Below are 23,186 nucleotides of genomic sequence, written 5' to 3' on the forward strand. Positions count from 1 at the left end.
CTAAATTTAATTTGCATTTTTTGTATTATTAGTTAAAGTGTTCCTATATTGATCACTAATTCCAGTTGACTCTTCTATTTTTTCAGAAACTTTTCCTCAATGAAGTATTAAGGAGCTTAGAGTGTTTCCCATCAAAACATATTAACTCTTTACATTGTGAAAATACTATGTATTCACATACTAATTTACTCTGTGTGGTAATAGATGTTAACTAGACTTATTGTGGTGATCATTTTACAATATTTGAATCATTATGCTATACATCTGAAATGAATATGTTTGTATCTCAACTTCTTAAAAGTTAAAATATTGATTCTTCGTCATGTTAGCAGCAATTATATTGTTTCTTGCATATAGTTTACAACAAGTCTTTGTGAGGCTGTTCTTTTGCTCTTCTGAAATTCTTAATTACCCCAGAACCTAAAGTTGGCAACCAGAAATCTAGATCATCGGGTTTCAGTATTCACCTACTGATGGAAACTGGTTTGTCATGATGGTTGCTGAGTTTGACGTCTATAATCTGTTACAAATTAGAAATACAGCTTTTGACCATTGTTTCTTTAAAAAATAAATTCTAACAAATTCAAAGTTCTTCTATAATGTTGTTCCTCATCTTCGAGTGTTCTTTCTTAAGAGCAATCAATGAGCAGAGTTCCAGTTAAGTCACATGGTGACAGGATATAGCCAGTAAAATCAAAGCCACGAAAACCAATGGACGTGGTAACTGTGAAATACTGTAGTGTTTTTCCATATGCAATTCATGTTTTGTATGTATCTCAGACAAAGAAGGGAAGAAAGACTGAGTTAAATCATAATATATCCTAAGGCTGGATCAATGAGTAACTCAGGAAAAGAAGGCTTAACACAGAAACACTTGCTACAATTTAAAATAGCCATTCTGATCCCTTTTTGTCTCCTATGTGCTTTATTTTGTATGTGTGTCTTAAGTCGCTTCAGTCATGTCCAGCTCTTTATGACCCCATGGACTGTAGCCCACCAGGCTCCTCTGTCCATGGTATTCTCCAGGCAAGAATACTGGAGTGGGTTGCCATTTCCTCCTCCAGGGGATCTTCCTGACTCAGGGATTGAACCTGCATTTCTTGTCTCCAGGCATTGGCATGCGGATTCTTTACCACTGCGCCACATGGGAAGCAGTGCTTTATTTTAGGTGTGGGATAATATCATTCCCACATTGCTCTTGGGGCCACAGTTAATTTGAATAGTTACCTCAGTGATTTCTTTAAAGCCTGTGTCATTGTAGTTGTCACAGTGATTTTAATTTGTCCTTTCCCCAAATTTCTCTGTTCCCTCCATTCTTATCACTGCTAACTGAATATACAAAGTTCAAGAACTTGAAATATCTCGAACATCTTATCTCCATTTTTTAATGCCCTTTATTCATTTAATCGCTTAATAATTGATGGGGTAAAAACGGCCTTGGTTGAAAATTCACTTTGGAAAACCACATGGCTTAATAAAGGTGAGGGCTGAGTTGTGGAAAGGGCTAAACGTTTGTGCTAAACTTCAATATTTCTCTTATTTCATGCCAAACTTGAGACTACACTGTGCAAACAGTGCAGATAAACTGTGTTTGCAGAATGGCTGATAACCTTGCAAATCTGGGATCACTGCAAGCGTGATAAAGAAACAAATGTGAGGAGTGTTTGGCTAGGGTGGGCAGGGTGGGCAGTGAGGCTTCTCAGTCTGTATCTAGGGACGTATGGGATGTCAAAGCCATTCTTCAGCCCTCCCTCCCAACTTCAACCTTTTTATACAGATGGAAGAAGCTTAATGCAACCATCTGGAGTGGTCTTGAAAAAGGAGGGAGCAAAGACATCATGAAGAAACAAAATAAGTAGTGTAAGTCTGTAAAAGATGCAGGAGGAGGTTTGTTCTAACTGCCTCCTTTGTTGACTTCGTGGGATACCACTTGGCCTGCCACCTCTGCCTGAGTCTTCTTGTAACTTCTGTACAAGTAAGAAGCCCTAGAAATTACATTTAAATTGCTTTTACAGATTAATTATGTAAGTGGTGGGTTCACTTGCATTGTTTTTCTTTAATTTCACGGATCTATTTGAAGTCATGGTAATGATGACTACTAGGTATTAGTCAAGAATAATGATAATCTTCTATTTTAAGAAAATTAAAAAGACAGTCACATGCAGAATTAAGAACTGTTAGCATTTGCTCATATTTGCTTTTCTATCTCATCAGAGGAAGAAAATATCACAATGTAGTTGAAATTTCCTTAACACCAACTTCCAGTCTCATTTCCTTTCTCTTCCCCAGAGGCAACTATTACATTTTCATTTCATCTCTATGTATATTAGCATCTCTCTATTTTGGAGAGGTATTTACATACCTTTGTGTGACAGAGTCTTTCTAATTTACATAAATAGTAATAGATAGATATACCTGGGCAAAAACATTAGGTTTTTAAAAATTTATCCAAGTAAAATGAGCTATTTAATAGATATTATGTATTAAATCTTATCTCTTTTAACTGCTATGTGGTATTCAGTTGTACGAATCTTTAATTTATGTATTTCTCTTTGACATATTTTGAGTGTCAGATTCTTGTTATTATGAGAAATCCTCAAATAAATATCCTTGTATATGCTTCCTTTGCTTGCATGCAAAAGATATTTTACAGAGTACGCAGGAAGTGAGTTATTAGGTTGTAGATGAATACATTTTCAAATTTACTCAATATAAACAAATTTAGCTTCATAGGAATTATACAATTAAGTTCTACTAGCGATTGTAAATTCCTATTTCTCCTCATTTTGACTAATATTCAATACTGTCATACTTCACAATCTTTGTCAATCTGAGGCAAACTGTATTATTTGAATGTGCCCTTCCCTACTTGGGCTTCCCTGATAGCTCAGCTGGTAAAGAATCCACCTGCAATGCAGGAGACCCCAGTTGGATTCCTAGGTTGGGAAGATCTGCTGGAGAAAGGATAGGCTACCCACTGCAGTATTCTTGGGCTTCCCTGGTGGCTCAGCTGGTAAAGAATCTGCCTGCAATTCGGGAGACCTGGGCTCGATCCCTGGGTTGGGAAGATCCCCTGGAGAAGGGAAAGGCTACCCACTCCAGCATTCTGGCCTAGAGAATTCCATGGACAACAGTCCATGGGGTCACAATGAGTCAAACACGACTGAGCAACCTTCACTTTGCTTCCCTACTTATCAGTGCAGCTGGTTATCATCTCATGTTTATTCACCATTCAGGTTTGTTTTTGCTTTCCTTTCTGAAAACTGTCTATTTGCTTCCAAATCTACTTGGAAGGTTTACTGTCTGCACTTAGGAAACAGAGGCTCAGAGGAGCCAAGTGATCTGATCAAACTCATAGAACAAGAGGGAACCTCGAGCAGGATGTAACCTCAGCTTCCCCCTTCAAACCATTTCTCTTTTCCCAACACTTCTCCAGACCATGATCAATCCATTTTAATCCTTTTTGTCTCACTGTCCTCAACCTCCTCATCTGGGATGATTATCTCAGACACTCATGTAGAAAGTGACTTGTCTGTTTGAGGTTCTGGCAAATCCTGTCCAGAATGGTGACCAGGCGGTGCCCAGATCTAAAAGTTTTTCTACTTCCAGTCAAGCTTTCACAACAATCCTTTGAGTTATGCACTATTATCACCATCCTTTTACGGATGAGCAGTTACACACTTGTTTAATGTGACTAGACCAGGAAGGGAAACCAAGAAAAGCATTTAAAGATCTTCTAAGTTGGAGGAAGATTGATCAGATTTGTTTAGGAAAAGCAAAGGAGAAAAGGAAAGATATAAACATCTGAATGCAGAGTTCCAAAGAATAGCAAGAAGAGATAAGAAAGCCTTCTTCAGCGATCAATGCAAGAAATAGAGGAAAACAACAGAATGGGAAAGACTAGGGATCTCTTCAAGAAAATCAGAGATACCAAAGGAACATTTCATGCAAAGATGGGCTCGATAAAGGACAGAAATGGTATGGACCTAACAGAAGCAGAAGATATTAAGAAGAGATGGCAAGAATACACAGAGGAACTGTACAAAAAAGATCTTCATGACGCAGATAATCATGATGGTGTGATCACTGACCTAGAGCCAGACATCCTGGAATGTGAAGTCAAGTGGGTGTTAGAAAGCATCACTACGAACAAAGCTAGTGGAGGTGATAGAATTCCAGTTGAGCTATTCCAAATCCTGAAAGATGATGCTGTGAAAGTGCTGCACTCAGTATGCCAGCAAATTTGGAAAACTCAGCAGTGGCCACAGGACTGGAAAAGGTCAGTTTTCATTCCAATCCCAAAGAAAGGCAATGCCAAAGAATGCTCAAACTACCACACAATTGCACTCATCTCACATGCTAGTAAAGTAATGCTCCAAATTCTCCAAGCCAGGCTTCAGCAATATGTGAACCGTGAACTTCCTGATGTTCAAGCTGGTTTTAGAAAAGGCAGAGGAACCAGAGATCAAATTGCCAACATCTGCTGGATCATGGAAAAAGCAAGAGAGTTCCAGAAAAACATCTATTTCTGCTTTATTGACTATGCCAAAGCCTTTGACTGTGTGGATCACAACAAACTGGAAAATTCTGAAAGAGATGGGAATACCAGACCACCTGATCTGCCTCTTGAGAAATTTGTATGCAGGTCAGGAAGCAACAGTTAGAACTGGACATGGAACAACAGACTGGTTCCAAATAGGAAAAGGAGTTCATCAAGGCTGTATATTGTCACCCTGTTTATTTAACTTCTATGCAGAGTACATCATGAGAAACGCTGGACTGGAAGAAACACAAGCTGGAATCAAGATTGCCGGGAGAAATATCAATAACCTCAGATACGCAGATGACACCACCCTTATGGCAGAAAGTGAAGAGGAACTAAAGAGCCTCTTGATGAAAGTGAAAGAGGCGAGTGAAAAAGTTGGCTTAAAGCTCAATATTCAGAAAACGAAGATCATGGCATCCAGTCCCATCACTTCATGGGAAATAGATGGGGAAACAGTGGAAACAGTGTCAGACTTTAGTTTTTTGGGCTCCAAAATCACTGCAGATGGTGACTGCAGCCATGAAATTAAAAAACGCTTACTGCTTGGAAGGAAAGTTATGACCAACCTAGATAGCATATTGAAAAGCAGAGACATTACTTTGCCAACAAAGGTTCGTCTAGTCAAGGCTATGGTTTTTCCTGTGGTCATGTATGTGAGAGTTGGACTGTGAAGAAAGCTGGGCGCCAAAGAATTGAAGCTTTTGAACTGTGGTGTTGGAGAAAACTCTTGAGAGTCCCTTGGACTGCAAGGAGATCCAACCAGTCCATTCTGAAGGAGATCAGCCCTGGGATTTCTTTGGAAGGAATGATGCTAAAGCTGAAACTCCAGTACTTTGGCCACCTCATGCGAAGAGTTGAGTCATTGGAAAAGACTCTGATGCTGGGAGGGATTGGGGGCAAGAGGAGAAGGGGATGACAGAGGATGAGATGGCTGGATGGCATCACTGACTTGATGGATGTGAGTCTGAGTGAACTCCAGGAGTTTGTGATGGACAGGGAGGCCTGGCGTGCTGCGATTCATGGGGTCGCAAAGAGTAGGACACGACTGAGCGACTGATCTGATCTGATCTGGAGAAGATAAAAGTAAGTGTCAATGACAGTTTTTTTCCTCATTCAACATTCCCCCAGATTCAGACTTTGTAGAGTTGCAGGGCAATGTAACTGGAAAGATCTTTCATAGTATGTTTTAAAATGTTTTGTCTCTCTTCTGTAAAGAAGCTGAGGTCATTATCTAATCTACAGGAGATAAGTAATTACAAGAAAGCACTGGCAGTCACCCTAGTCAGGACTAGGAGGCTAGGATGTATGAGGGTGAACATGAACACATTTCAAAGCATGATTAAACTTCATCTTGTGAGCCTTTCAATTGAACTTTTTTTTTTAACAAAGACTCTCAGTTAATAAGGAGCATAGCCCCACTCCAAATCTAGATAAAGCAGAGATAATGGTTTAAAGAGTCTGTGAGTGAGTGAGTGAATGTGTGTGTGTGTGTGTGTACATGTGTTTGCAGATCTAATCTTCAGCACACAGTTGTATATCTTTTGATTTCCCAGCACTAAGAATCTACTTTCTCATTCTGATATATATCATCCAATCCTGATACCTTTTTAAAATTGGAGGCTTATCCCCCCGCCTCCCCTTCCCCCCAACCTTATAGCTCCAGAGAAAGGAACAGGTTATGTATGACCAGTGGAAAGTGGAATATATGATGTAGGAGGGTGTTAAGAAGGATGGAGAGAAGAAAGACCATCCCTTCTCATTATGATGGCTTGTGAGAAGTAGAAAGGGAAAAAAGCAAGTCCCTGGTAAGACAGAATGCTGCACCTCCTCTCTGGCCAAAGTCCTGGAAGGAGGGGCAAGAGAGTGGACTTGAAGAGCAGGACCCTTGCCCCTTTTCATTTGGAAGTGTAGGAGAGGCCATCCTACAGGTGGTCCCCACATCCTGCTGACAGGCAGACGGCAGACCTGAGTTTGACTCTCCCAAGCCATCCTCAGTGTCTACATGGCATGGATGGGATCCCAGAATCTCCTAAATGTCCCAAAGTGTGTTCTGCAATGTAGTCAGCCTTTATCTAGATACTTGATGGACGAAATCACCATCTTTAGTATAAAGAGATCCTGGACCTAGAATGGGAAACACAACAAAAATTTCAAGGGCTGCCCACAAGAACAAGAGCTGAAGAAGAAATGAGTCAATAGGCAGGGCTTACCACACTAGCAAGGGCTTCCCAGGTGGCACTAGTGGTAAAGAATGGTAAAGAAACTGCCTGCCAATGCAGGAGACATAAGAGACTCAGATTCATCTCCAGGTTGGGAAGATCCCTTGGAGGAGGGCATAGCAACCCACTCCAGTATTCTTGCCTGGAGAATTCCATGGACAGAGGAGCCTGGCGGGCTATAGTCCTTAGGGTCACAAAGAGTTAAACACAGCTGAAGTGACTTAATACTCACACACCAGGCTAGCTAAACAACGCCAAAACAGGCCTTGAGCTGTGCTGGCTTGCACATTTCAGCAATGGATGCCAGAAGGACACTGAGTTGAGTAAGCCTTCTAAATTCCCAGACACTGTTTTAAAAAGAGGAGTGAGGGGGAAGCAAATCTAAAATATAAAACACCAAGACATTTGTGGAATATGATAACTGTAGTCTCTTTAATAAAGTCATCAGATTACACTGAGTTTACTGAATATGTCTAAAACACAGTTTTCTCAGTAACCAGGGAAACTCTTAAAGAAGATTAGACCTGTTTTCAAGATGAAAAGTATCTATATTTTCTCTGCTTATCTAATTGTAATGTGAGCAATTTTCAATGCAATGACTTCAGCTTACATGGAAAGGGAAAGCATTGACCTATAACGACCTGGAAATAGCACTTGAAGCCCTCAGGGAATCCAAGCATCTGTGTGTTTCTCCTCCACCCTCTCTCCCCCTCCCAGCTTTATGTTCATATAGCTACTTGTTTGGCCAATCAAGAAAACTATCCTTTAATCGCAATCCTAATCACAAACTCCATAGGTAGTGAGTCAGAGTCACAGAAACTAAATATGGCTGCTAAAGGGCATCCCTGTGCAGCTGAGAGCATGGTTATTACAGAATTGAGTTCAACATCATGGTTGTCTACTAGTCCTTACCTTTTCTTTCTAACTTAGCATTAAAATTGGCTCACATAATAAACTATTTCATGAAAATATTTTATGCATATGTCTGCATTATTGTCCATTCCCCTCTTGTTGGTTATTTCATTTTTAACCTCAAGTATATTTAGTATTATATAAATACTACTATGTTGAAATGCTTACACAAATTTTTGTCCTCATATTTGATTATTTCCTTAAGACTGTTTCATACAAATGAAAATGCTGATTCCTAAGGATCTGGAATTTTTAACTATGTCTAATAGTGAAAATTCTTAAACTCTTATTGTTTATAAAATACCATCTTAAAATAATGGTAGTAATTGTCAAATATCCAAAATATTCACTCTTATATATATGGCAAAATTATTATATTAATTAGGATTTGTAAATTAGTGTAAATTGACATAGTTTTCCATTTCAAAATGTAATATTTTAGGGTTGTGGTTGTCTTTTGGTCACATAGAATTCATTTTGGCGTCGCAAGTATCAAAAGCTGACACTTTTCAAAAACTCAGTAAGTTCTTTTCAATTCAAGACTTTGCTATAGATATCTGCAAGTACCCCGCCTCATTAGTCAAGGCCGTGAAGATGCTTAGCTTTGGAGAAAGCATCTCGCAGAATAAAGCATCACCTTGTTTAAACATGAAGGAGTCTGCAGCATCTAAGAGAATAAAAGATACGCACATTTGAAAATGTAAACACTTCGAGATCTGTCATAGGCAGATATAAGCCCCAAAAGGAGCATGAAGCATGTTCAGGAGGGAGAGGGCACTGGGCCACTAATAGAATATATGTTAATGCATCTCTTATCTAACATCTTCCCTCCCAATTAGACGGGCATCCTGCCTTGTTTATTTATTTATCCTTCATCTAGAATGAGAATTCAATGTGTTTTTGTTTTTTAAAGATTTTTTTTGATGTGGACCATTTTTAAAGTCTTTACTGAATTTTTTACAACATTGCTTCTGTTTTATGCTTTAGGTTTTGGGGTTTTTTCAGTCACGGGCATGTGGGATCTTAGCTCTCTGACTAGGAATTGAACCCCTACCTCCTGCATTGGAAAGTGAAGTCCCTCAACATGTGTTTGTTGACTTGCTTAGTAGACTGATGACCAGATGGACAAAGGGATGGTAGTGATTGCTTAGCACCTGAGTCATGGTCCTTAAGGAGCTGGGTGACAACTATACTTCTCATGGTCAGACGTAGAAAGGAAACCTGCAAGAGAAAGAGGAGGGGTGTCCGGTCTTCTGAACCATTCCTCTGACTTTTATTATCCTTGGAAGGACTCAACCATGGATAGGATGGATAGAGGCTGAATTTTTCCACACCTGTACATCCATTGTCTTGCACTGATTAACATTTTGTATCGGTTCATTTATGGTGAAGAGGCCGGGCTCTGGATCCAGCAAGGTCATTATTAGCCCCTAAGGCTCTAGACTTCATCTATAAAACAGGGATAATAATAGAAAAGACCTCATAGTGATCTGAGGCTTGAAAGAGAGAAGGAAGAATGGTGTTCAGCCTAGAGCCAGGCCCACAGAAAGCATCAGTCAGCACCAGCCGTCATGACATCCAGAATCAATACGATTCTTCTTCTGTCACTTTTCACATTTTCAAATTTGTATTTTCAGCTTTTTTTTTTTTTTTTTCCAGGTCAAAACCCCATGCTGACTCAACTGAGGGAGGTTGATTTAAAATGGAAATGACATTTGATGAATGTGTTTATTATCTAAGATTCATGAAATGCTGAAAAACATTTTTAAAAACCTAAAATTTCTTTCCAACTGGATTCAAAAATTCTCCCGAAGTTGTATGAAAACCTCTAGAAAAATAAAGTCCTCTGGAAGCATTTTCAGCCTCCAGACCTTTATTAAGAACATGCATCTACTCTCTATAATCGTCATTTGCTTGGACATAAAATATAACCTGTGTGCATGTGCTAAGTTGCTCAATCATGTCCGATTCTTTGCAACCCCATGGACTGTAGGCTGCCAGACTCCTCTGTTCGTGGGATTCTCCAGGCACAAATACTGAAGTGGGTTGCCATTTCCTCCTCTAGGGGATCTTCCCTATCTGGAGAAAGAACCGATATCTCTTATGTGTCCTGTATTGCCAGGTGGGTTCTTTACCACTAGCACCACTTGGGAATATAATATAACCTACCCTGTTTTTAAAAGATAAAAGGGAAACCTCTATTGCCTTTATATTTTAACCAATAACCCATTGAACATTCCAGGTGATATATGTCTACATCAATTTCCTTCTAAATAAGTTGTAAATTTGGGCTTCTTAAGATAATAGCTGTGGCCATTCTCTTGTTAGTAGCACCTCAGGGAAAAATCTTGCCAAAGAAGTAAGGTTGGTCAAGTTTTGCTGATCTTTCCTCAGCTTTGATGCCATGGGCTGCTATCAAGTATGAACTAAGTTCGTTGAATTCCAACTATAACTTCAACTATTGATTTTAATGGAGAACTAGCTCCTTATCAGTACAAGTGTCAGGGCCTCTGGGAACATTCTACACATGGGTCTGATAACAATGTTTATTGAGAACATAAGGGGCACGCCTTGCTCCTAGGACCCAAATAACTTGAGATCACGCTTGTGGATGAGCTGGATGCATACAGAATAAAACAATAAGCATTCTTCCACGTGCAGGCAACGTGATTCATGTCACAAAACAGTATTCTCTTAACAGAGCCTGGCCCTGCTATGTATAGCCTAATTAGAAATAAGAGCTAAAGCCAAATATTTCCAAAGCAAAAGCTGCAATTTTTGGAAATTAACTTTTAACATTTTGAATCCATAACTCATTCAGTTAACTAAAAGTATATTTTATAAGTACAGAAAGTATCCAATAAGAAGGAAACAACAGAATGGGAATGACTAGAGATCTCTTCAAGAAAACTAGAGATACCAAGGGAACATTTCATGCAAAGGTGGGCACAATAAAGGACAGAAATGGTATGGACCAAAAAGAAGCAGAAGATATTAAGAAGAGGTGGCAAGAATACACAGAAGAACTATACAAAAAAGATCTTCATGACCCAGATAATTGTGATGGTGTGATCACTCACCTAGAGCAAGACATCTTGGAATGTGAAGTCAAGTGGGCCTTAGGAAGCATCACTACTAACTAAGCTAGTGGAGGTGATGGAATTCCAGTTGAGCTATTTCAAATCCTAAAAGATGATGCTGTGAAAGTGCTGCACTCAATAAGCCAGCAAATTTGGAAAACTCAGCAGTGGCCACAGGACTGGAAAAAGTCAGTTTTCATTTCTATCCCAAAGAAGGGCAATGCCAAAGAATGCTCAAACTACCGCACAATTGCACTCATCTCACACTCTAGCAATTAATTCTCAAAATTCTCCAAAGCAAGCTTCAACAGTATGTGAACCATGAACTTCCAGATGTTCAAGCTGGATTTAGAAAAGGCAGAGGAATCAGAGATCAAATTACCCACATTTGCTGGATCATCAAAAAATCAAGAGAGTTCCAAAAAAACATCTACTTCTGCTTTACTGACTATGCCAAAGCCTTTGTGTGGATCACAACAAACTGTGGAAAATTCTTCAAGAGATGGGAATACCAGATCACCCGACCTGCCTCCTGAGAAATCTGTATGCAGGTCAGGAAGCAACACTTAGAACTGGACATGGAACAACAGACTGGTTCCAAATTGGGAAACAAGTACATCAAGGCTGTATATTGTCACCCTGTTTATTTAACTTCTATGCAGAGTACATCATGAGAAACGCTGGACTGGAAGAAGCACAAGCTGGAATCAAGATTGCTGGGAGAAATAGCAATAACCTCAGATATGCAGATGACACCACCCTTATGGCAGAAAGTGAAGAAGAACTAAAGAGCCTCTTGATGAAAGTGAAAGAGGAGAGTGAAAAAGTTGGCTTAAAGCTCAACATTCAGAAAACTAAGATCATGGCATCTGGTCCCATCACTTCATGGCAAATTGATGGGGAAACCATGGAAACAGTGAGAGACTTTATTTTTTGGGCTCCAAAATCACTGCAGATGGTGATTGCAGCCCTGGAATTAAAAGATGCTTGCTCCTTGGAAGAAAAGCTATGACCAACCTAGACAGCATATTAAAAAAGCAGAGACATTACTTTGCCAACAAAGGTCTGTCTAGCCAAAGCTATGGTTTTTCCAGTAGTCAGGTATGGATGTGAGAGTTGGACTGTGAAGAAGGCTGAGCGCTGAAGAATTGATGTTTTTGGACTGTGGTGTTGGAGAAGACTCTTGAGAGTCCCTTGAACTGCAAGGAGATCCAACCAGTCTATCCTAAAGGAAATCAGTCCTGAATAATCATTGGAAGGACTGATGCTGAAACTGAAACTCCAATACTTGGCCACCTGATGCAAAGAACTGACTCATTGGAAAAGACCCTGAAGCTGGGAAAGATTGAAGGTGGGAGGAGAAGGGGATGACAGAGGATGAAATGGTTGGACGGCATCACCGACTCTCCGGACATGATTTTGAGTAAGCTCTGGGAGTTGATGATGGACAGGGAAGCCTGTTGTGCTGCAGTACATGGGGTTGCAAAGAGTCGTACACGATTGAGTGACTGAACTAACTAACTAATGAAGTAAGTTGCAAACTATTATTTTTTAATGAAACCATTACCTAACTTAAGAACTCAGATATGGCTCCACTATGATGAAGTCCATCTGCAGGCTCCCCACCTTCTACCCCAGGCCTCTGGAAAATCCACTATCCTGATCTTCTGCCAGAATTCTCCCTCCAGGTAATGACAGCTTCATCCACTTCAATCCTAAAGCCAGAAATTCTGGAACATCTTTAACTCTCCCCTTTCCCTCAGCCCCTGTGTCCCTCACCCAAAACTCCAGAATTCTTGACTGTGTCCCACAGCATGGTGGAATTCAGCTTCATCTTCCTATTGCCAGAGCCCCTGCCTGAGGCTGACTACCAACTCTCACTGGATCCTACGAAAGCTGCCTGACTGCCCTTCAGTGTGTTCTCCTTCCTGCAACCAGAAGAATATTCTTAAATGCAAAGCTACTGTGTTACTTCCCCACTTAAAACTCTTTAGTTCTTTCCATCACATTTCAGTGAATCTTGGAAGGCCTGTCTTGATCTCAACCCCGTTTACCTCTGGTGCCTCTTCTTGAGCCATCCTCCACATCCACGTCTCACTAGATTCTCCAGCCATAGCTACACGACACTTCAGTTTTTTAAGCATGTCATGTACCCTATGGTGTGTGTGTTGTGCTCAGTCACTCAGTTGTGTGTGACTCTTTGCGACCCCATGGACTGTAGCCCACCAGTCTCCTTTGTCCCTGGGATTCTGCAGGCAAGAATACTGGAGTGGGTGGCCATTTCTTTCTCCAGAGGATCACCCTGACCCAGAGATTGAACCCATGTCTCCTGCATTGGCAAGCAGACTCTTTACCCATGTGCCACCTAGGCAGACACTCTAAGTTGTCCCCAGCATCAATTGTCCTCTTTTTAGTAATAGAACCAACCCCACTCACCCCTAGATTTAATATGACACAGGACACCAAGCTAGTGACGACTTTTGTCAGTCTCCCATGCCATTAGATGTGATCCTGTGGCCAGATTTTTGTGACTGGATTGTGAGAAAGAGCAATATGTGCAACTTTAACTTACTGGCTCAGATGGTAAAGAATCTGCCTGCAAAGTGGGAGACCTAGTCCATGGGTCAGGAAGATCCCGTGGAAAAGGAGATAGCAACCCACTCCAGTATTCTTGTCTGCAGAATTCCATGGACAGAGGAGCCTGGTGGGCTACAGTCCGTGGAGTCACAAAGAGTCGGACACAACAGAGCTACTAACTATAACTTTACTTCCCTAGAAGTAAACTGATTGCCCTTTGTTTCTTCCTTAGGCCTGGAATGCAGAAGTGGAGCTAGAAAATAATGTTTAACCATGTGGATGAGGATATGGGAAGGCTATAAAATGGAAGGAAACCTGTGACTCTGAATGTTCAGGTGCTACGGATATTTGAACAGGTTAAGCTGTGCATTACTCAGAATAGTTTGGGTGATGCTGTAACAAACAAATCTCAAAGCATGGTGGCTTAACATAACAGAGGTTTATTTTTCACTTATGCTCCATGTCCAACCCAAATCAGTAGAGTGGTTCTGCTCAGGGACCCAGCCTAACGGAAGGCTTCATCTAAATATGCTCTTTAATGAACACACAGGAGGCCAACCGTGCTCTGTCGCTTCAAGTTTCCAGCTGGGAATCAACCACATCACTCCACTCAACAGTGCAAGTCACACAGTCTCACCTCATTCAAAGAGGGTTGAGGATGGATAATCCTAGTGTGTTCCCAGAAGGAAGAGAAACCCAGAATATTTGTGACCAGTCCTAAAGACTATCTTAGCTTCTGGCTTAGTATACCTTAGCTTGTGCTCCCCCCAAAAAGGTAAACTCTCTTTCTCTTGCTCAAATGTTTATAGGATATTTTTTGTTTCAGAATGTATATTTTTAAAATTTCACAAGACTATGTCATCTCATTAATTCTTCCCACAATCTTAACCCTTGTTAATTTGGGAATCCTAAATTAACTATTTCCTTTGTGTAAATACTTCCAAATATTTATCTAAGTATCTGATCTCTTTCCAAAGCTCCAGGACTAGGTTTCCAACTGCCTCCTACCTGTCAAATTTGACAAGCTAAAACCAATTGACTATATTAATTTTATTTTCCTCTTAAATTTGATTCTTCTAACCACATTTATAGTCTTTTTATTTTTAGTTTTATTTCTTTTATCTTTGCATCCCCAGTCCCTAGAATAGTGCCTGGCTTGAAAAGGGGCATTGTATACCTGATGAATAAATGTATATTATCATGATCTGTCAATGGCCCCCCAAACCTGCAATCACCCCTGACTCCAATCCCCTCCTTACATGTCTGCAGCATGGCCCTACTACCTGTCACTTCTGTGTATTTAAATGCCCATCACCTATCAACTAGATTATTACAATAGTTATCATCATCTCCAATTTTTCCATTCTCCTGTCCATTTTATGCAGCCTTCTCATATTAATTTCCTTGAAGCATGTGTCTAATCTATCATTTATTCTATAATCCTATAAGGAGCATGCATCTTATACAAGTATCTGAAGATAAAAACAAGTGAAGCAGTCTCCATGCTTGAGTAGCTCATGTTCCAGAGGGAGGGAGAGATGTGTCTAGAGACCCAGAGCAGGGACAGCAGGGCCAAGACAGAGGAGCACAGAAGCAAGCGACAGATGTGACAGACGCTGAACCAGTCAAGAAGTCACAGGAGAGAGGACATTTACGTCACGTCCTAACAGACAACTAGACATTTTCAAGCTTACCATTAGACAGAAATAGGAACTATTCATCATCTGAGTCAGAAGAGAAAAAGGAAAGAATGTATGCTAACCGAGGTTCGTTTAGAAGTGGGGATTAAGGAAGAAAATTGACAGTGATTATATCTGTGGACCTCTGTTTTCTCTCTGACACATAAGAGGGATGAAGACCGAGTCACTGGGCTGTGTCATCTTCCAGTGAGATGTGCTGTCAGCTGGTGAGGACGACTTCCAGTTCCCCACACCTGCTGGAACTCTCTAGCTATTTCCACGACATTCGATTTCTGCTGATAGTATTGAATTCACCCACATTAGGAAGCTGCCGTTCCCTGCTCTTCCTTGCACATTCCCACCATTCAGGCTGCAGTCTGGCTTTCCCCGGAATGCTTAGATAGACATTGCTTTCCAGGGGAGGGAGCCTTTAGTCAAGTAAATTGCTGCATGGGTTTCGTAAATTCACAGCAGACCCAACTGCTTGGAAGCCATAGCACTCTTTTTATTTACATAAGCCAGGCTTTTTTTGAGAGAGAAAATAGGAGAGTTTTCTTCTGGCAGGGTGGGAGTATGTGGGGAATATTATTTTTGGAATTCTAAGGGCTGATCTTTGAATATAGTGCCAAAGCCTGGAAAATCAAAAGCATAGATTTTATAAATAAGTCACAAAGAACAGAAAGATCACAAAATAACAGTTTTTGCCACATGGCATCATTTCTGCAATATACACACACACCATCAAAAAGAATACTGTCTGACCAGCAGGCAGAAAGAAGAGGAGTTTTATAATTTAAGTGCCTCTTGTATGCAAGGTTCTTAGGTGATAAAAGAAAATTAGGGAGAAGGGCGATTCAAGGGGGAGGGGACATATGTATGCTTATGGTTGATTCACGTTGTATGGCAGAAACCAACACAATATTGTAAAGTAACTGTGCTCCAATTAAAAATAACTTTTTAAAAAAGGATCATATAATCCAAAGAGAGTGATGGACAAACCGTCTTCACAGAGACATATAAGGAGTGTCTTTTGTCTTCATATTGACCTAGACTTTGCTGTGATTCCTAGCTCTGTGCTTGTGCTTCCAGAAAGCATACAGTTTTTGATAAAATTTTCCAGAAATGTTCACAGACTTTCCCCTGATGAATTTTCAGGAGAACTAAAAGTGTGACCAAAATACACAGATCATCCAAATAAACTATCAAACACCAGCAGAAACAGGGGGATGGATTGAGCATAACATCCCCTGTCTTTTGATGAATACTTAGAAACAGCAAACTGGAGGCTTTTAAAAGAGAAAACCTAAGCCCTAACAGTTCTCCAAGGCATATGCTTGAAAGCCTTTGTAGCTAAGTAATAATTATTAGGCAAATTAATTAAATTACCTTTACAATCAGAAGTACACTACTCTGCTTATTCTAAGAATTATACAGGATTACCTTGAAATCTCCTTGAAACTGGTCTAGAATTGCTTTCTGGTAAAGAAATTCTGAAAGACAGAGGTTTTCCTTTTCTTTGTGTTTTTTGGTTTGTTTGGTTGGTTGGTTTCTTATTTTGTGGGCAGATCAGTGAGAAAAAAATGAATGCCATGAAATTAGCTTCTCTTTTGAAAGGACTAATACCACCCCCCCCTCCACCTTTTTGGAATATAAATTTTACTATTGCTCAAGAAAATATAGACCTGCCAAGGGACCTTTTTTAAAAAAATCCTTTTGATTGAAAGAAAGAAAAATAACCTAGACAGATGGGAAAAAATCACAAAGCCTTTAACCTTAATTAATAATTACTGGAACTGAGAGAAAAGCTTAGAGTGCTGTTCAAGTTCTCTCAAGGAAATGTCAACCTCTCATCACCAGAGAAGATGTTTACTCAACATCCAGGACTCCAAGAGAAGGAGGGATATGAGGAATTTCACAAGCTATTTCAGTTACGTGGAATTTTCTTAGGCTAGTCAATTCTGAGCATGCGTGTTGTGGGTGCAGCCGGGGTTCCGCCCAGACCCCCATCAGCTGACCGCAGCACCCACGTCCCAGCTGCTGGAAGCGTTGGCCTCGGAGGTAGTGATGGTTGCCCTCTTCCCAAGCACAGCTGTCTCAACTGAGTGACAGTGTCCTGTCAGGAAGGTTGTGCCCCACCCCGGGAAGGGATGCAACTGCTGGCAACCAAAGACTGTCTGACACGGAGACACAAAGGCTGGGCTCTGCCTCCCTGTGAGAAAAACTCTGTGGGACAGTTGTGGCCCAGAGCATCCTGTGGGGCCCAGGTGATACTAGTCTGCAGGAGAACTTTTCCTCAAGTAGCCTTCCTCTCCTGTCAGTTCTTGCTTTCCCAATTTTTCTTTCTCCTGAGAGTATTCCCTCAACAAATCTCTTCCACAAGAATCCTTGTTTCAGGCACTGCTTCTGAGGAAGCCAACCTGAGACAGTGCAACTAAATAAAATCTGAAACCCTCTTACACCATTTCTACAATCCCCTTTCCGCTTCCTTTTCTCTATGCTAACAAATATTCCAGTTTTTTATACTTTCTTTCTTTCTTTCTATATTTTTAATCAAGCTCTTCCCTCAGAAAATGATCTGACAGAGTCAGCTTCTTACACTTTTTTAAAAATCTATTTATTTGACTGCACCATATGGGATCTAGTTCCCTGACTAGGGATCAAACCCAGGTCCGCTGCACTGGAAGTATGGAGTCTTAGCCACTGAACCACCAGGGAAGTCCCAGCTCCAAACACTTTTATGATAGCAGGTTTCAGGGTTTCTCTGTCTCTCCTGAGGTATTGCATTATATTGCATTTTAACAAGAGGCAAAGAACATGACTGGAATTAAGGGATTCATTGTTAGTAGCTAAAGACTTTTGAGGCAGTGGAGTTAACTTTTCAGCCCCTAAAGCAATACATCACAGGTCTGTAAACACTCTACCTAAACACAAGTTTCACCTTAATTAGAAAGGTTTGGTGTCATTTGTTTTTGTAAATTGATAACCCCTGACATCACTGCAAATACACCGAAGAACCCTTCCACTTCCCCTACTCTTTGGAAGGCATGGAGGGCATTCTGAAGGCAGGAGCCAAGGATCTCTCTCTTTCCCCCACTCCCGTGTTTCCTGGACTCATCCTATCCCAGGAATCACAGACAATAAGCTAATCTGTTCAGCACTGTCCCTTGGAGTCTTATCTGCACTGAGGGAGGGGGGAGGAAGTCACAATATCGTTAATATACTAAATCCAAAAAGTACAGAAGTAAAAAATCCTATTTAACTTACTAAATCCGAATTCTTAAACTTACCTCTAGAATCGGATTTTTATGACTCATAGTTTAGGAAACACCAATATGATCCAGTGTCCTCATTTTACACATAAGAATTTGAGTCTCCTCCCTCCCTCTACCCCGAATGTCCCTTCTCTGTTTTGCCAGCTCCCTGGGTGTGGACCAGCCCCAACTCTGCAGGGATGTGCTGCATCCTAGAGCCCAAGCTGTGTCCCTGCTGACCACATGCTCCATGCCCTCACCAGTTGCTGCGCCACTCTCGCTGGTAGACAATTCAGACTGCATGTCCCACCTTCGAAGATGACTTTCCCTGGTTCCCAAGTCGGTGTTTGCAATGTGAGAATCAGGCCTCCTGCTGCATGTGTATGAACAGACAACATTGTCCCATATCCAAGTTGGCTAAACAAGTAACCTGTTTGCTTCTATTGGAGGTGTTGCTGTGGAGCTGAAATGCACCCTCACAGACCTTTTTTTGTGGAATTACACCTGTTTGAATTCACAACAATTCTGTTCCAGTGACTTTGAGGATTCAAGGTATCTGTTTCCGTCAACGTTTTTTTTCAATGATTCATATTTTTTAAACATTTAGTGATTCTAGATACTTCTCCCTCCTTGTTTAGACTATCAACAATCACTGTTTAATAACAGCTTGACTTTTTGATCAAAGAAGTCAAACCGAAAGGCGCTTATTCTATGAAAAGGCAAAGAATTTACATTCAAAATCCTTTGGCCTGTCTTTCAGCTCTAATCATGAGAAAAGGACACAGGGTTCTTCAGGGACATGCCATACTGTCTGCATATTTATAAATACATGAGAGCCACGGGGGTGGGGGGGACATCTTTAGAAATAAACTCTCAGACTTCAAGTTCAGCTAAGGAAACTGTAGCAAAATGCGCCTATGGCTGAAAAGAAAATCAGTCATTTTATACCCTGTTTAGTATTCAGCCTTTTATCTGGAGCAATGGCAACCCACTCCAGTGCTCTTGCCTGGAGGGTCCCATGGACGGAGGAGCCTGGTAGGCTGCAGTCCATGGGGTCGCTAGGAGTCGGGCACAACTGAGAGACTTCACTTTCACTTTTCATTCTTGTGCATTGGAGAGGGAAATGGCAACCCACTCCAGTGTTCTTGCCTGGAGAATTTCAGGGACTTAGGAGCCTGGTGGGCTGCCGTCTGTGGGGTCGCACAGAGTTGGACACAACTAAAGCGACTTAGCAGCAGCAGCAGCAGCAAGCAGTATTCTTGCCTGGAGAATCCCATGAACAGAGGAGCCTGGTGGGCTACAGTCCATGCTGTTGCACAGAATCAGAAATGACTGAAGCAACTTAGCATGCACACTTGCATGTTTATAAAGAAACTATTAGGACAACTTGCTTTTTCTCCACTCAAATTGTCCCATGGGCAAACAGCAGTGAGGCCTCCCAAGGCTAGTCTGTTGCAGCCCACGGCCACCTTCACTAAGCACAGCCTCCCTCCAAATTTCACGGAGAGCAGCCTCAATGCTGATCACTATTAGGGCCTGCTAATTTGTTTGGGGCTTCACACCCCTTTTCCCTTCCAACAACATGAACAAGAATGATTTCCTAACCAGCCATGCTCCTAATTCATTCTCTCTGCAAATAGGGTGAGGAGAGGAGCAAAGTGAAAGGCATTTACCCACAATTATATGCAGAGATATAATATTTGAAAGTTCAGTTTAGTTCAGTCGCTCAGTCGTGTCCGACTCTTTGCGACCCCATGAATCGCAGCACGCCAGGCCTCCCTGTCCATCGCCAACTGCCGGAGTTCACTCAGACTCACGTCCATCAAGTCAGTGATGCCATCCAGCCATCTCATCCTCTGTTGTCCCCTTCTCCTCTTGCCCCCAATCCCTCCCAGGTTCAGAATCTTTTCCAATGAGTCAACTCTTCACATGAGGTGGCCAAAGTACTGGAGTTTCAGCTTTAGCATCATTCCTTCCAAAGAAATCCCAGGGCTGATCTCCTTCAGAATGGACTGGTTGGATCTCCTTGCAGTCCAAGGGACTCTCAAGAGTCTTCTCCAACACCACAGTTCAAAAGCATCAATTCTACGGCGCTCAGCCTTCTTCACAGTCCAACTCTCACATCCACACGTGACCACTGGAAAAACCATAGCCTTGACTAGACGGACCTTTGTTGGCAAAGAAATGTCTCTGCTTTTGAATATGCTATCCAGGTTGGTCATAACTTTCCTTCCAAGGAGTAAGCGACTTTTAATTTCATGGCTGCAGTCACCATCTGCAGTGATTTTGGAGCCCAAAAAACTAAAGTCTGACACTGTTTCCACTGTTTCCCCACCTATTTCCCATGAAGTGATGGGACCGGATGCCACGATCCTAGTTTCCTGAATGTTGAGCTTTAAGCCAACTCTTTCACTCTCCATTTTCACTTTCATCAAGAGGCTTTTTAGTTCCTCTTCACTTTCTGCCATAAGGGTGGTGTTATCTGCATATCTGAGGTTATTGCTATTTCTCCCGGCAGTCTTGATTCCAGCTTGTGTTTCTTCCAGTCCAGCATTTCTCATGATGTACTCTGCATAGAAGTTAAATAAACAGGGTGACAATATACAGCCTTGACGTACTCCTTTTCCTATTTGGAACCAGTCTGTTGTTCCATGTCCAGTTCTAACTGTTGCTTCCTGACCTGCATACAGATTTCTCAAGAGGCAGGTCAGGTGGTCTGGGATTCCCATCTCTTGAAGAATTTTCCACAGTTTATTGTAATCCACACAGTCAAAGCCTTTGGCATAGTCAATAAAGCAGAAATAGATGTTTTTCTGAAACTCTCTTGTTTTTTTGATGATCCAGCAGATGTTGGCAATTTGATGTCTGGTTCCTCTGCCTTTTCTAAAACCAGCTTGAACATCAGGAAGTTCACGGTTCACGTATTGCTGTAGCCTGGCTTGGAGAATTTTGAAAGTTAAAGGGGACCTTAAACATGGTCTTGAAAAGTACTTTGCTTTTCACCCAGGAAGATTCTGCTGTTTCAGGAAGGCATGTCATCATTGTTTCTCTCCATGCACTTCTGGAGCAGGTGTGTTTTGTAGTCATTAGCAATGTAGCCAGCCTCTCCCTTCATAAAACTTCAGTAAGGATTTGAGCCTACACACATGCACGCACACACATTTCTCTAGGGAGTGGGAATGAAAGGCAGTGTGAAATAAAAGGGAAAATAAATGATGTTAATGAATGGAGTTCAGAGTCAGCTGAGCAACTCTTTGGGTCCCATGGAAGATTCCAGAAGCACTATGTTTAGAAGTTTGATAGGCCACCGGCTAAGGCTGAGGTTCAACAGGCTTCAGCTGGTGCAATCTGTCTCCCCAGTGTGCTTTGAGTCCCCTTCCTGCTCCGACACACACCTCACTCCTTTTATTTACAAATTTAATTTAAAGTAGTGCACGTGGGTCTTTGAGAAAATTGTTAAACAGCTGGAAGAACAGATGTTGTAAACTGAAAAGAAAGTGTTCATTTTGCTAAAGTGTATTTGTGTGTGCCTGTGTGTGTGGCCAGAGCTAATTCTGAGATTTTGCTTTTGACTTCTCCAGGAAAATATTTATTTTCTTTGGAGTGTGGAATTACTGTTCATTCCTGGCGAGAGCTGATTGTTTGCTTATATTAGTTTGCCAGGGCTACCATAACATAGTACTCTGGACTGGGTGGTTTAAACAACAGAAATTTATTTTCTCCCAGCCTGGAGGCTAGAAATTCAAGATCAAGGTATCCACAGGATTAGTTTCTTCTGAGAAAGAAAATGAACTGTCATTGACAGTTACCAAATCTGAATTCTTGTGCCGTTAGCTTTCAGGTTAAGCTCAATGGAAAATTTCTTCAATTTAAGATTCTCCAAGAAGACAGGAAATCTAAACTATATGATAATCCATAGGGTCATCTTTTTAAGTGCTTTTTCACATTGCAAATGTGTCTTTTCAGGAACAGTTGCCTTATGTCTATAAAAGGTATTAAGCAGTAATGCATCTCACACTTTATGATTGGTTTTCTCTTGGCCTCACCTTCAGTCTACAACTTAGCAGAGTGTATCTACAGTTTCCAATGGAAGATGTTAGGGGCATAGTTCTACTGGAGTTGACCATGAAGTTAGTAAGCTTTTCCTCACTACCCAACACACCAAAGCTTTATGGAAGAGAACACCATTTGTGACTTGACTCTTAAGCTCAATTATGCTTTATTTTGTTTTCTTCCTCAGGACAAGACCCTTTGAAAAAAAACAGCTGGGTTTGAAGCAAGTTGAGAAAACTATACTGTGTATTATTGATTATTTTCCCATCTCTGCAAAGGCAAAGATACTAAAAATAGTGAAGCCACTTATCACAGCCTCCTCCAAGGCCCTGTGCTGAATTTCGCATTTGTACTTTCCTATTCTAAAAGAGAACTTCCCCACTGCCTAATATGCAGGCATTCTAAAACCTGGATTCATTCTTGAACCTGTGAAAATCAGGCCACACCAGCCTGGGAATAAAGTCAGAGACAAAAGAATATTTTTCTAATTCTACAACATCTTGTTATGTTTAAAATAAATTAACAGAATTTGGTTTGGTTTGGTTCCTTTCTTTTTTTTTTTTTTTTTTTTTTTAGTATATTACAAATGTGTAAAAATCTTCCCTCAAATGCTGCTAAAGTGGGCAGCAAGAACCATGAGACATCTATCTTTGTTTTTCTTTCTAAAAATGAGTGAAGAAAAACTGTTGCAAAAAATTTGTGCAACAAAGCTGAATCGTAATGATTCAGCTGCAGCTTAAAAACTTTCAATAATTACAGTGTAATCTTGGACATGGAAGCCTGTTTGCACCCTTGTATTAGTGTCATACGGCTGTCAGAACAAATCACCACTAACTTGGTGGCTTAAGGCAACAGAAATTTATGCTGTC

At 41.0% G+C, this 23,186-nt stretch overlaps 1 long non-coding RNA gene across 6 annotated transcripts; it reads left to right on the forward strand.

Moving 5' to 3' along the window:
* Positions 1–1,671: 1,671 nt before the first annotated feature.
* Positions 1,672–22,850, forward strand: LOC113888807. Of its 6 annotated transcripts, none has more exons than XR_003510059.1 (4): positions 1,672–1,975; positions 13,567–13,669; positions 18,430–18,816; positions 21,109–21,148. It is a non-coding gene; the product is annotated as an uncharacterized LOC113888807 (long non-coding RNA). The 6 variants fall into 6 exon arrangements; XR_003510061.1 differs by lacking the exon at positions 1,672–1,975 and having other exon boundaries at positions 13,452–13,669; positions 18,430–18,618; positions 18,714–18,816; XR_003510058.1 differs by lacking the exons at positions 1,672–1,975; positions 21,109–21,148 and adding an exon at positions 22,505–22,850 and having other exon boundaries at positions 13,452–13,669.
* Positions 22,851–23,186: the final 336 nt, after the last annotated feature.

This window comes from Bos indicus x Bos taurus, unplaced genomic scaffold (assembly GCF_003369695.1).
Source record: "Bos indicus x Bos taurus breed Angus x Brahman F1 hybrid unplaced genomic scaffold, Bos_hybrid_MaternalHap_v2.0 tig00002039_arrow_arrow_obj, whole genome shotgun sequence".
NCBI classification, from domain to species: domain Eukaryota; kingdom Metazoa; phylum Chordata; class Mammalia; order Artiodactyla; family Bovidae; genus Bos; species Bos indicus x Bos taurus.